A 12,476-nucleotide genomic window follows, 5' to 3' on the forward strand; every position below is an offset into this window, starting at 1 on the left:
TCCGCATAATTTTTGTCACACGTTATTATTAAGCTTTATTGATATAATTTAAATACAAATATGTATGGGGACAATATCCTACTCGCCTACCTGGGACAATATCATAGGAAAAAATGCGAGCAAAATCACGTTGATAAGAAATGTGATATACACTATTTCCACAGAAAAATATATGTGTAAAATTTTTACTAAAATTGTTAAGGAATGATTCTTATGATGATGATGTTTTGAATGAAATTTGAATATTTATAAAATGTTGATGTTGCTTTACTTTTCCCCGAAATGTATCCAAAGGCTCCTGTAGAAACAGTTGAAATTTCTTGAGCAATAGAATATTCCTGTGTTGAGTTTTATTCTCTCAAAATAGAAAAAAAAAACAATTAGCTATAACAAAGCAAAATAGGAGACGTTGTACTACTACTTAAATGTCTTCTTTCAAGATTTTTGGGTTTGTGTTTTCCTTCATAGGTTTACAAAATTTTTACATAGTGCAAATAGCACATGCTCACTTTAAGCAGATACAATTTTTAAAAGGCAGCAATTTCCCATTATGAGGTTTGTTTTTCTTAGACGCCTTCCTGGCTCTTTTCTGTTGCATGCAAAACTATTCACATGAGAAAATATTTTATGCATATTTTATGATAAAATATCCGTTTCCATTGAACCAAGAAAGATTGCCTCCTCAATAATTACACGAAACCGAGAAATGTGCGTTTTTTTATTGTCCCCGGAATAAATCTATTTAAATCATGCTGACAGATAGATTAACTAATATAATAGTATTATCAACCATAATACATATTAATAACTGTTGCTCTTCACCGATACATTTATTCCAAATCTCAAAGGGATGTATTTAAAAAACAGTTTTCAAACTTGATTAGATTCATACTGTTATATTAGAAACATATATTACGATCGTGATTGTGATGATTGATTCATGATCGGCTTTATCGGCCGATAAACAAACCAATCATTAAGGTGATTATACAATCAAGCCAAGTGGTGAATTTCAAATTCACCACACGGTTTCTACTCCTATTATGAAAAGTCCAAATCTAGCGTAATAATTTTCGTACAATGCTGAAATTAAAGTCGATTGTTTGGCATAAGTAAGCAAACGATCTACGGATGTTTCATCTCCATGGGCGTTATGGTTCTCTCAATTCGTGCTCTTGAAAAATCACTAGAAAAAGCACGTGGTTTCCAAGATGGCCGATTTGTGGCTTTGTTGTATAACCACCTTAAAACACTCAGCTATTTCATTTTTTGATTTAAAACACTGTGGATAATGCTATGTGAGGAATTGAATGATTACGGTTTCTAACTTCATGAAATGAAATGAAATTCTCGGCCAAACAGCATTTTCGATCAAACTATCTATTCGGCCAAATGACATTTCAGTTGAATGGCTTTCGGCTAGAAGGTTTCCAGCCTAATGAAAGTTGTTCGGCCAAATGATATATTCAACCGAGTTGCTTTCAGCCAAAAGGCTATCGACCGAATGACTTTCGGCAAAACGGCCCTTACCCGGATTTGAAAATGATTTTTACCAACACTGGTCTTGGGATAGGGTATTGTCAAAGACTAATTAGTCTTTGGTATTGTGGGATATGGCGTGACATGTTTTAAAAGAGGTTGTTTAATGCTAAGCGCATCAGTAACCAACTTTTGAGCTACATCACGCTTCCAAGAGCACAATCTTCAACAGCAAGCAATAACACCAGTGAAAAATAATTATTCATCTTTGCTTCGCTGCAACATGCACGAAAATATAATGTGGTTATAATAACCTATTAATTGACTTTTTGCCTCAAAACGACCATTGTGGCAGCCATTTTTGTCCTCTGTAGTCTCGGTGTGCAAAAAAGCACAATCATTTTTGAGGCACTTATCTCTTATCGATTTGTTCGCAAAGCTGCAAAAAAATAAGGTCAGAATCAATTACCCCCTTTTGAGAAAAGTTCCTGGAACAATTTCATTTTTCTAGGTAAGTGTGTTATGGAAAAATCTGAATAAACACCTGACCCGTAATGCTGGGTAGACACCTTTACGTAATGTGTTACGGGGTAAGATCTACCACGGTTACATTGCCAGCTACAGGCAAATCCTGACCCAACGAATACCTTCCTCATCCAACTCCGTGGTACTTATGAGGGTGTCGCAAAGTCAATGACCTCTCGTTAAGTACCACATCAACATTTCCTTCCTCTCCCTAGTTACGGTGCAGATGGGCGTGGCCGGAAGTAGTAATCCTCATGCTTTTGCTATTTTTGTCTAAGACTGGAATCAAGGACCACTCCCTTTCTTGATTTCTGATAGCATTCTAGATAAGGATCTCAAAAGTAAAACATGAGTATCACTAGTGTCCAATCTTCGAATTACACCGTAACAATGCTAATGCTAATGCTATTGAAAAATCTGAATAAACACGAACTCAAAAGTGTTTGACTTCGGTTGGAAAAGAACATACGGATTTTCATTTTATGCTTAAAGTTTTATTCTGATACGGGAGGGCTATTATACAATCACTTCAAACCCAAACGTTCAATAGAAAACACGGAGACCCATAGTTTTATATACTAATCGACTCAGCTCGACGAATTGAGATGATATATGTTTGTGTGTACAAAAGATTTGAGACACACTTTGACGTTGGACAACGTTTTACTCGATGGTACTGGGTGTCAAATCAGAATCCAAATTTGGTGCCCGTTACGAAATCATGTAAGATTTTGAGATTCGTCAAAAGATAAAGGCTCTATGTCTCCAGCAATTTATCAATTTCATTGAAACTTTTGATTATTTTCGATAAACTATTGAATATTCTTGTCCTATCAAGTGATAATATCAGAACCAACCAATCCCATTCATGCATTCCAACACGGACATCAGAATGATGTAAGTTTCGGGCCTTATGACCTGCCGTTTTATTTTCTCCGGGTATAAAAAGTCGCATGATTAGCGCTCGCGCGTCATTTCTGTACGATGATCCACGATGAGTGGTCACGGAAAGCGGAAACGGTTAAGCGGAAAACTATCGAGTGGCTATCGTCGGCGTTAGCGGCACCGCAGTGATTTTTTTTGTTGCCGTCGCTAGAAAAACCACGAGCGCGTGTCAGAAGGAGAAGCTTCAAAACCTGAAACAAGTAGCAGACTACCTACTAAACTTATAATTTTGAAAATTTTACTTGAATGCTACTGCTGCTATCCATGCGAATAATTTTCTGCTGCGTCTTTCTCTGATGCGCGCTCATAATTCTGCCACCGACGGAAACTATCTGTCATCGCCAAGCGATTAATTTGTACTTCGATCAAAATTTGTATCGCCTTAAATCGTGAATTAAGAGCTGCTTTCACTGATGGTAGCCGATCGTTAGTACTACAGACAAGAAAATTTAATCTAAGCGCTGCTGATGCTGACGGAATTAAACTTCCGGTAGGAATTCCGCCGATGCCGACGGTGGGACCGCGGTCTGATCTTCGCGGCATCCCGAACGAAATGGCTCGCGCGCGCGGAAGTTAACCCTCTAGCCACGCTCTTTTGGTGAGTGTTACAGTTACACAATATTTGCACTCAAACCGATCAACAAAGAGGCAGGACTAATGGACCTTCTTTATTGATTTTAAGAAACCTGCTTTCCCCCGTGCGCGTTGCATTTCATTTGAAATGTCGTGGAGAACAGATAGCGGTCCCAGCATCGGCGGAGTTGCTGAAGTAAATTTTTTTCCAGCACGGGTCGTGTGGTCTTCGTCGACAGTTGTTAGTGATTCGAAAGATGCATTAGAAATTAATCGGTTCTTTTCAGGGACACCATTCTATACAAAGGAAGATTGGGCGAAACGAATTGGGAATATTGAATATAATAATTGAGCGTCTACAAAATGTGTACACCCGATTCTGTTTTTAGACGGATTTTTTTTACACGGCCGTGTAAAAAAAATCTCATACAAAATTTTTGCAATGTTGCTCCATTTTGCATGATTCGTCGAGAAATCATAAAACTTTTCTATACGGATTTTCAAATTTTGAACTAAAAACTTTTTTTACACGGAACGCATCCCCCGTGTAAAAAAAGGAATAGAATCGGATGTATAGTAGAACTAAAAGGAATAGTGAAGTCTTTTCGCTTTGCGACGAAGTTGTATAAAGTACGACGTCAGAAAGTTGACGTCCTTAGTAGAATCACGAACGCACATCGTATGGAGGTGCTACAAATATTTATTCCCATCGATGACGTCAGTTGCAGCCAAGTGGAATTTTCTCTCAAGATTACACAATCTACAACATATTTGCTCAAAATGTGTCTCATATTTCAACCAACAAAACAATAATACCTTAGTTAGCACCATAATAAACTACAATTGGTATTGTGTTACAATAATATCCTTACGTTGTCCAATTGGTCTACCTTTCGGTCGAGTCTTGTACACTTCTTCTTCTTCTTCTTCTTATTGGCATTACATCCCCACACTGGGACAGAGCCGCCTCGCAGCTTAGTGTTCATTAAGCACTTCCACAGTTATTAACTGCGAGGTTTCTAAGCCAAGTTACCATTTCTGCATTCGTATATCATGAGGCTAGCACGATGATACTTTTATGCCCAGGGAAGTCGAGACAATTTCCAATCCGAAAATTGCCTAGACCGGCACCGGGAATCGAACCCAGCCACCCTCAGCATGGTCTTGCTTTGTAGCCGCGCGTCTTACCGCACGGCTAAGGAAGGCCACAACCCTTCTAATTTTTGGAACTTAGAAATTAGAACTTAGAACTTAGAAATCATGTTTTTCACGAGTTTTTCAATCCATGTCTCTTGAATGTTATGTATAAGGTTAGTTTCGGTAAATAAATTAGTCATCCTTTGCATAGTAGTAAGCTGCACTGATTGGTGCGTTTTGTTACAGTCCTTCCTACCGTTGCTGCAGTAGCATTATAATACCAGCGTGGCTTGTGCAATTTGGCAAAGGAAACCCTACCTACAGGATAAAAGCAAACTGGTGAAGATACAGGAAGCACCAAACGGAGAAGCGCAACAATTGGCCTGCTGCTGTGTTCTGTGCAGCAGGACGAGATCCCTGCACCCTTCCTGTCAGTTATTGGCAGAATTATAGCGCATCACTGAATAGCTGGTTGGCACGAACAGAAGATCAAACGAACGGAAAGCCACACCACTGACTTTGTTCCATATTCGGTGGAATCTCTCCAGATTGAGGTGAATAGTCTGTTGAACTATTAGTGGAGATATTTGTTGAAGGAAGTTCATTAGGTAAAGAGCTTTTAGTGGAATTCGAATGGATGTTAAAACTGACAGGTATCTAGCTGTTGCTTTCGCTGTTTGCTTTCATTTTCGTAACCAGAAATAATGCTGAAAGGCTCAAGTATGTGCAACTCTATTTATCGTCTATCTCATTATAAATTAATATAATGCTATATTTTAGTCTTGCATAAAAAAACCTCAAACTTAAAAAAAACAGTAATCTACTATTCAAATCCATTCAAAACAATCTCAACCAATTTATCCACAATAACTCAATCCCTCAATCCCACTCCCCCTTGCTACAAAACGTAACCCCACTACTCTTACTAAAATTAAATAACTGGATGTGCTCAAGGAATGATAAGAAAAATGCATTGCGAATTTTGTTTCTGAAGTGCACTTCAAGATCTATGTGCTCGCTGTACAGTCGGCCGGCTTCACCGCAAAATCAGTCTAGTGAGATGAGATATGGACAGACCGAACATGATGCTTTTACTGCATTGCATAGAAAACATCGTCGTCGTTGTCGTCGTCGGTAGCTTCAGCAAGTGGCTTTCCGAATCTCGGAGCCGGTATGGCAGATGCACTGACTGTAGTTGAACTAGGATCACTCTCAGAGCCTGGCTGCAAAGAAAGGGTGTCTCGTTTTTACATTTTACTAGCTTTTTCGAAGCCAAGTGAGTGGGAGCACCGACCGATGAATCAGTTTTATGCTAGATGCACGTTTGGATTTTTTCTTCGATGACGGAGAAGCATTCTCAATTCCATGTTTGTTGTCGTGAGAATAGGATAAAAAACCAGAATAATCCACCTAGCGGTGACGTTGCCTTTCTCGTTTCAATCATTTTGTTTCGTCATAGTGTGATACACATCATAAATAATCATCAACCAACCAAGCATATATGGTTCAACACACCATTTTCTTCATAACATTTAAATGCAATGACCGATCGTGATTATATTCAATAGCAATCAACTAAGGTTCGTCCCCTGTCGAATGCAACTTGTTGCGAAAAGAATGATTGAGAATTACTATGTGAAAAAGTAGCTAATGTTTTTCGGTTTTCGTGTGCACACACACATACACACAGACTGACAGACATTTGTTCAATTCAACGAGCTGATTCGATTGGTATATAACATCATGGGTCTCCGAGACTTCTGTAAAAAGTTCGATTTTGGAGTGAAATGTTAGCCTTTCGGTACAGCTTTGTAGTACGAGAAAGGCAAAAAGGGATGTTTTTATTTTTACAGAAACAGAAGAGGATACTTCTCGTTCAAGCCTCTCGAAACAAGAACGTAATATAATGGAATATAATAAATACAATAACTTCCAACTAATCATCGTCGAGCTGGAAAAAATGTTTGGTTTTTGTGAGAAAGGATCAGATATTGAAACAAAATAGAGTAACATACGGCTTTAGCGGTTTGCGTCTATTTTTGACAGCCCTAAAATATTTGCTTAAATCAACAAAAATACACCTCTTGATTCAAACATACAATTTACAATACATAGGTCTCCATTTAGCCTTGCGAAAAAAGGCGTAGGATTGCCAATCCAGAGTTAGCGAGTTTGATTCTCGGTCCCTATGGTGTTTTTGGGTCATCATCAGGGTTTGAATCCAAAGGAGAATGATTTTTTTAAATCCCCAATTACGGGGGGCACCAGTTTTGATGGTGCGTTTCAACTTGTTTTACACAGCTGTGCGAAAAAATATTGTTCCCAACATAAAATGAGCGAGAACAAAGCTTTTTATCAAACCCCCGCTGTGGGGGTCGCCTATCCGAGTAAGTTTTTTTTAACTTGTATACAATTGCGATTGATCCGATTGTTCACGCACATAGAGCGATTTACGCGTTATCAACCCGGTCGAAAGGTGTGCGGTGATATGCACAATACGGAGTACACTAGGTTTACGCGATATACAAAAACTGCACTTTATTGCAATCGAACGACACACTTTATTTGGGAACAAAGTACAAGCGGTGTATATTTTCGTATAAAAGTACCGAACGCGGCGGAGGTTTATTTCTGACTATCTATCAGCTGTTTGCTGTTCTGCTGCCTCTACGCAGTAGAGGTGGTGTCGAGCAGAGCAACAGACGATCGTGAGGCGATCGGCACCTACCTAGCAATAGAGCGGTTAAGGCGACCGACGGAGGTAAACTGCGAGAGTGAGTGGCCACACGCTGGGGTGGTTCTCGCAACATAATTTCAAAATATAATATAATTGACTTTTGGCACAATCATAGCCGGCCGCCTTGAAACCAACGGATTTCAATTATTATACTAAACTAATTAGCTCTGGTTTAAAATTTCAAATTTTCACACTTATTTTTCAATTTGTACTTCGTTGACGGATGACGATGTCTCTCAATGGTAGCGATGGTTCTCTGCGATGAATGGTACGTTGAAGGATGATCGGTTAATCTACGTTGGATACATTGCTCTTCGAATGCTGGACTGTATTTCGGGATGACTCGCTGGTTCTTCGGGAATGCCGTCCACAAAACGGCTGGAGGGAATAGTCTTTGGCACGATGGTTCTTGCTTGTGGTACATCTGCGACTTGATTGCTGACGGTGAAACGGATGACGGTAGTGCTTCTTCGGGGAGCGGTCGATTCATTTGCTTCGTGGATACGGACAATGGGCATCGATCGCTGGTGATCCTGCGGTTGTCCTCGACGACGACGGAAAGGCTTCAAACGTTGCTGAAAATGAGAGGGTGCTTCTTCACTTGGATTTATGCACAATACAACAACTTGCATGGAGCGGAGGCCCTCGTGGCCTCAAACGACAGAACTTCTTGAGGACATTCACAACTACCATCACCAACATGCGTTTGTACCTCGGACTGGGGGCTTATGGACAGAGTCTTGGACTGATGGGGTTGGCTCCGAACGATCGACTGTCCCGGGACCCGGGACCGGTAGAACAGCGGCTATGGGGTATAAACATTCCGATAACTTTTTGAAATACTGATATAAAACAAAACTTACTGGAGTGCGGAGGCCACAAGGACCTCCGCGGGTGCCGAAGCACCACCGGTGGAGGCAAGTTATGCCTCTTCGCTGGTTGAGTTTGCGTTGTCCCGTATAGGGAGTACGCAAATCTTCGAGATTGCTCTTCGGAAGACCCCATTCGTAGTGCGCACGTCTACTACACGGATGTTCTCGTCTGAGCCACGGAAAATGGCAGTCACACGACCCAAATTCCATTTCAGCGGCGGAAGCCGCTCGTCCATCAGCAGCACCATAGTGCCGACGGAAATGTTGTCACGTTGGCGTGTCCACTTTGTGCGGTTGTGCAGGTCGGAAAGGTACAATGTGGTCCACGTTTTCCACAGCTTCTGGGAAAAGTCCTGCGCCCTTTGCCAGACGGAGAGACGGTTGGTTGGAAAATTGTCCAGATCGGGTTCAGCGATGGCAGTTAGTGGACGCTGTATCAGAAAATGCCCAGGTGTGTGCGCTTCGAAATCTCCAGGATCGTTACTGAGCGGAGTGAGGGGTCTGGAGTTCAAAACAGCTTCGATCTGCGTGAGCACGGTTTGCATTTCATCGTACAACAGCGTCCGGGTTCCGATGGGTTCTTGAAAGCGTTCTAGAAGCACTTCACTGCGGCTTCCCAGAGGCCAGTAAAGTTCGGCGCCCTTGCTGGGATGAACTTGAATTCAATCCCTTCATTCGCGGCGTTGCAAGCTACGGCGTTCTGGAATTGTTGTTACTCGAACAAGTTCAACAGGTGTCGAAGTTCCCGCTTTGCTCCAACGAAATTCGTGCCATTGTCGCACATTATGAGGACCGGTCGTCCTCGCCGGGCGGTGAAACGTTTTAGTGCTGCCAAAAACGCCTCCGATGTGAGATCGGAGACTAGTTCTACATGAACTGCCTTCGTTACAAGGCAGACGAATACCGCAACGAAGCATTTAACTGGAGTACTTCGGCGATGGGGGTAGGAAACTTGAAACGGACCGCAGTAATCCACACCGACCTTCAGGAATGGCGGTGCCGGTGTAACCCTTCCTGGTGGCAGTTCCAAACATCTTGGTCTGACGCGGAAGCAGATGACACATTCGTGGAGAACTTTACGCACCAGGTTTCGGATGTTGGGGATCCAGAATCTTTCTCTGGCGCTTGCGATGACGACTTGTTGTCCGGAGTGAAGCAATTTCACGTGGTAATGGCGAATTACCAACGTGGCGAGAGGATGACGTGGGTCAATAATCATTGGATGCTTCCGGTTTTGCGAAACAGTTGCATTCCGGAGCCGGCCGCCAACGCGAAGTATACCATCTCGTAGTGGAGTGATGCTATTCTAGAGTAGTCTTTCACCTGATCATCCCGGGACAGACTTGCTATGTCCTGAGGAAAGCATTCTTCTTGGGAGAGGCGAACCAGTTGCAGTAAAGCATCTTCGTATTCTTGCGTGCTAATGTAGCCGAGTTTCCTGGAAGATCGGTGCGTTCTTTGCGAGTTGTGACGGAAACGACGTAATAAAGCCACCAGTCGAACGAGAGAAAATAGTGTCGACCGTAGCGAGAATATTTCGTTTGGTGTAGTGACTTGCAGTGGCAGGGCTACGGATTTCCGTTCTTCAAGAGAGGCTGGATCAAAGTGTTCAACGCTGACATTTGGAGTTGCAGGCCAGAAGCTTTGACCTTGATGCAACCAAACAGGTCCGTTGAACCAGAGTGGCTGGTACTCTAGCTGTGTGGCTGATATTCCTCGCGAAAGAACGTCTGCTGGATTCTCAATGCCTGCAACATGATTCCACACGCCGCCTTTCGTCAGGTGCTGGATCTCGGACACCCTATTCGCCACAAAGGTTTGCCATCGCGATGGTGCCGACGCAATCCAGTATTTTACGATGTTGGAATCGGTCCAGAAGTACGACGGAATTACCAGTGAGGTGGCTTGACTGACTTTCTCGTACAAATGACTGAGAAGCAGGGCAGATGACAGTTCAAGACGGGGCGTAGTCTGCCTACGTTTCTTCTTCTTCAGGTCCTCTAGTGGCGCTACTCGTGACTTGGCCATCATTAGCTGGACACGCACAGAGCCGTCCGCGTAAGTACAGCGGAGATACAAACAAGCGCCGTATGCGCTATCTGAAGCGTCGCAGAATCCGTGCCATTCGGTTGCGACACACTCTTGGGTATACCCAATGGATTCCAGAGAACTAAGATTCCGTCGGTAGTCCAACCAAAACGCCTGAAGGTTTTCTGGGAGCGGGTCATCCCAGTTTAGTTCCAGCTTCCACAGTGTCTGGATAAAGATTTTAGCTTCGGCGACGACTGGCCCTATCAGACCCAATGGATCGAAGAGCTTGGACGCGTCGGAAATCACAACTCGTTTTGTAACCACCGACGTTGTATTCCACTCGGGCATGGTGAAACGGAAGTTGTCGGTTCTGGTGCACCAGACGAGACCCAACATTTTCACGGTTGAAATTGGAGGTGACGAGTCCATTTCGAATTCCGCTCGATGATCACAACGATCAGGCTGCAACTCCTTAGCACCTCTTCACAGTTGGAGTTCCACTTGCGTAGTGTGAATCCAGCGGAGTCTGTGAGGGCGATTGTGTCTTCGACTAGCCGTTTTCCTTCTTCGGGGTTGTCGACGCCAGTGATCATATCGTCGACGTAAAATCTTTCCGCAGCACCTTTGCTGCACCTGGATGTATCTTCTCCGTCTTCTGCTAGCTGAACCATACAACGCGTAGCTAGAAAAGGAGCGGAAGCGGTGCTGTACGTAACGGTCGTGAGCTGAAACACTTCGATAGGTTCGTCGGTGTCGTTCCTCCACAAAATCAGCTGCAATTTTTGATCACGTGGGCACATCTTGATCATCCGATACATTTTTGTAACATCTGCCACAATGCCGATCCGGTGCAGACGGAATCGAGCATGAATCGAGATTAGGTCGTCCTGGACCACAGGGCCAATCATTAGCCCGTCGTTGAGCGAAAGACCAGACGAAGTTTTGCACGAAGCATCAAATACTACTCGCAACTTTGTTGTTGTGCTCTCCGGCTTCAAGACGGCGTGATGAGGAAAAAAATAGTGTGCCGCCCCAGAGAAATCTTCTTCGCGTATCTTTTCCATGTGCCCCATTGTCACGTACTCCCTCATAAACTCGCAATACTGCTTCTTCAGCTGAGGGTTGTTCGATAGCCTTCTCTCCAGACTAAGGAACCGCCGTTCCGCCACAGCTCTGGAGCTACCTAGCTGACCGATTACGTGGTCCTTCCTAGGCAGGTTCACGATGAAACGACCATCTACGTCGCGTGTAGTGGTTTTCTTGAACAACTCCTCACATGTGGACTCTTCCACGGAATAGGTACTCGCTAGATGACAGCTCTCGAGATCCCAGAAACGAGTGAGCTGTTCTTGAAGATCGGACATGGAACACAACGCGGTGGATGTGCCGGGTACGGAGATCGAGCTACTAGGAATACGTCCGGATACAACCCAACCGAAAACAGTATTTTGGAATGTTGGGCCGTTCTCGCTGAGCCTGAACCTTCCTTCCTGCAGCAGGTCGAGGTAATACTCGGCACCGATTATCATATCGATGTCCGATGTGTGGTAGAACTCAGGATCAGCTAATACGATGCTCTCCGGGAGATTCCACTGGCAAGTTTCGAACCCTTCACATGGGAGTGGAATTGTCAGCTTCGGCAAGACGTTGAACCGCATAACTTCCTCGAACTCCGAAATGCTATCGAAACGTGGGCTGATTGTTCCGCTAACAGCTTTCTTCGACACGCTCCCGGTATTACCGATGCCCTTCACCGGTAGATAATTCGGGAACTCTGCAAGCTTCATGCGTCGACAAAACTCGGACGAAATAAAACAATACTGCGAGCAGGAATCGAGTAGTGCTCTGGCAAGCATCGAGCTTCCGTTGGCATCGCAAATCCGCACAATGGCAGTGGAGAGAAGAACTTGACGTGTGGAGGTCTTGGTTTGTGTTGGTAGGGCTGTGGTGTGTTGCAGTGTGTTTGGATAGTCTGTGGCGAACTGTGGGTTGGTGCTATGCGATTGTGTATTGACAACTGGCAATGAAGTGGAAGATTCGGTGTGGTTTGTGGTTGGTGGTTCCGATTGCGTATGCTGTGTCTGTTGGTGGTGTTCACTTGGGGGTCTCTTCGTCGTCTGTGGAACGGATGACTTCATGCTGGTACTGTTCATCTCTGTGTGGAGGAGGGAATGATG

The 12,476-nt window shown here is 43.6% G+C and overlaps 1 protein-coding gene across 1 annotated transcript in view; it reads left to right on the top strand.

The window, feature by feature from the left end:
- LOC134212481 (A disintegrin and metalloproteinase with thrombospondin motifs 7) overlaps nucleotides 1-12,476 on the top strand; it is a 655,262-nt gene that overhangs the window by 580,526 nt on the left and 62,260 nt on the right. The gene's annotated exons all lie outside the window — the stretch shown is intronic.

This window comes from Armigeres subalbatus, chromosome 2 (genome assembly GCF_024139115.2).
Source record: "Armigeres subalbatus isolate Guangzhou_Male chromosome 2, GZ_Asu_2, whole genome shotgun sequence".
Taxonomy (NCBI): Eukaryota; Metazoa; Arthropoda; class Insecta; order Diptera; family Culicidae; genus Armigeres; species Armigeres subalbatus.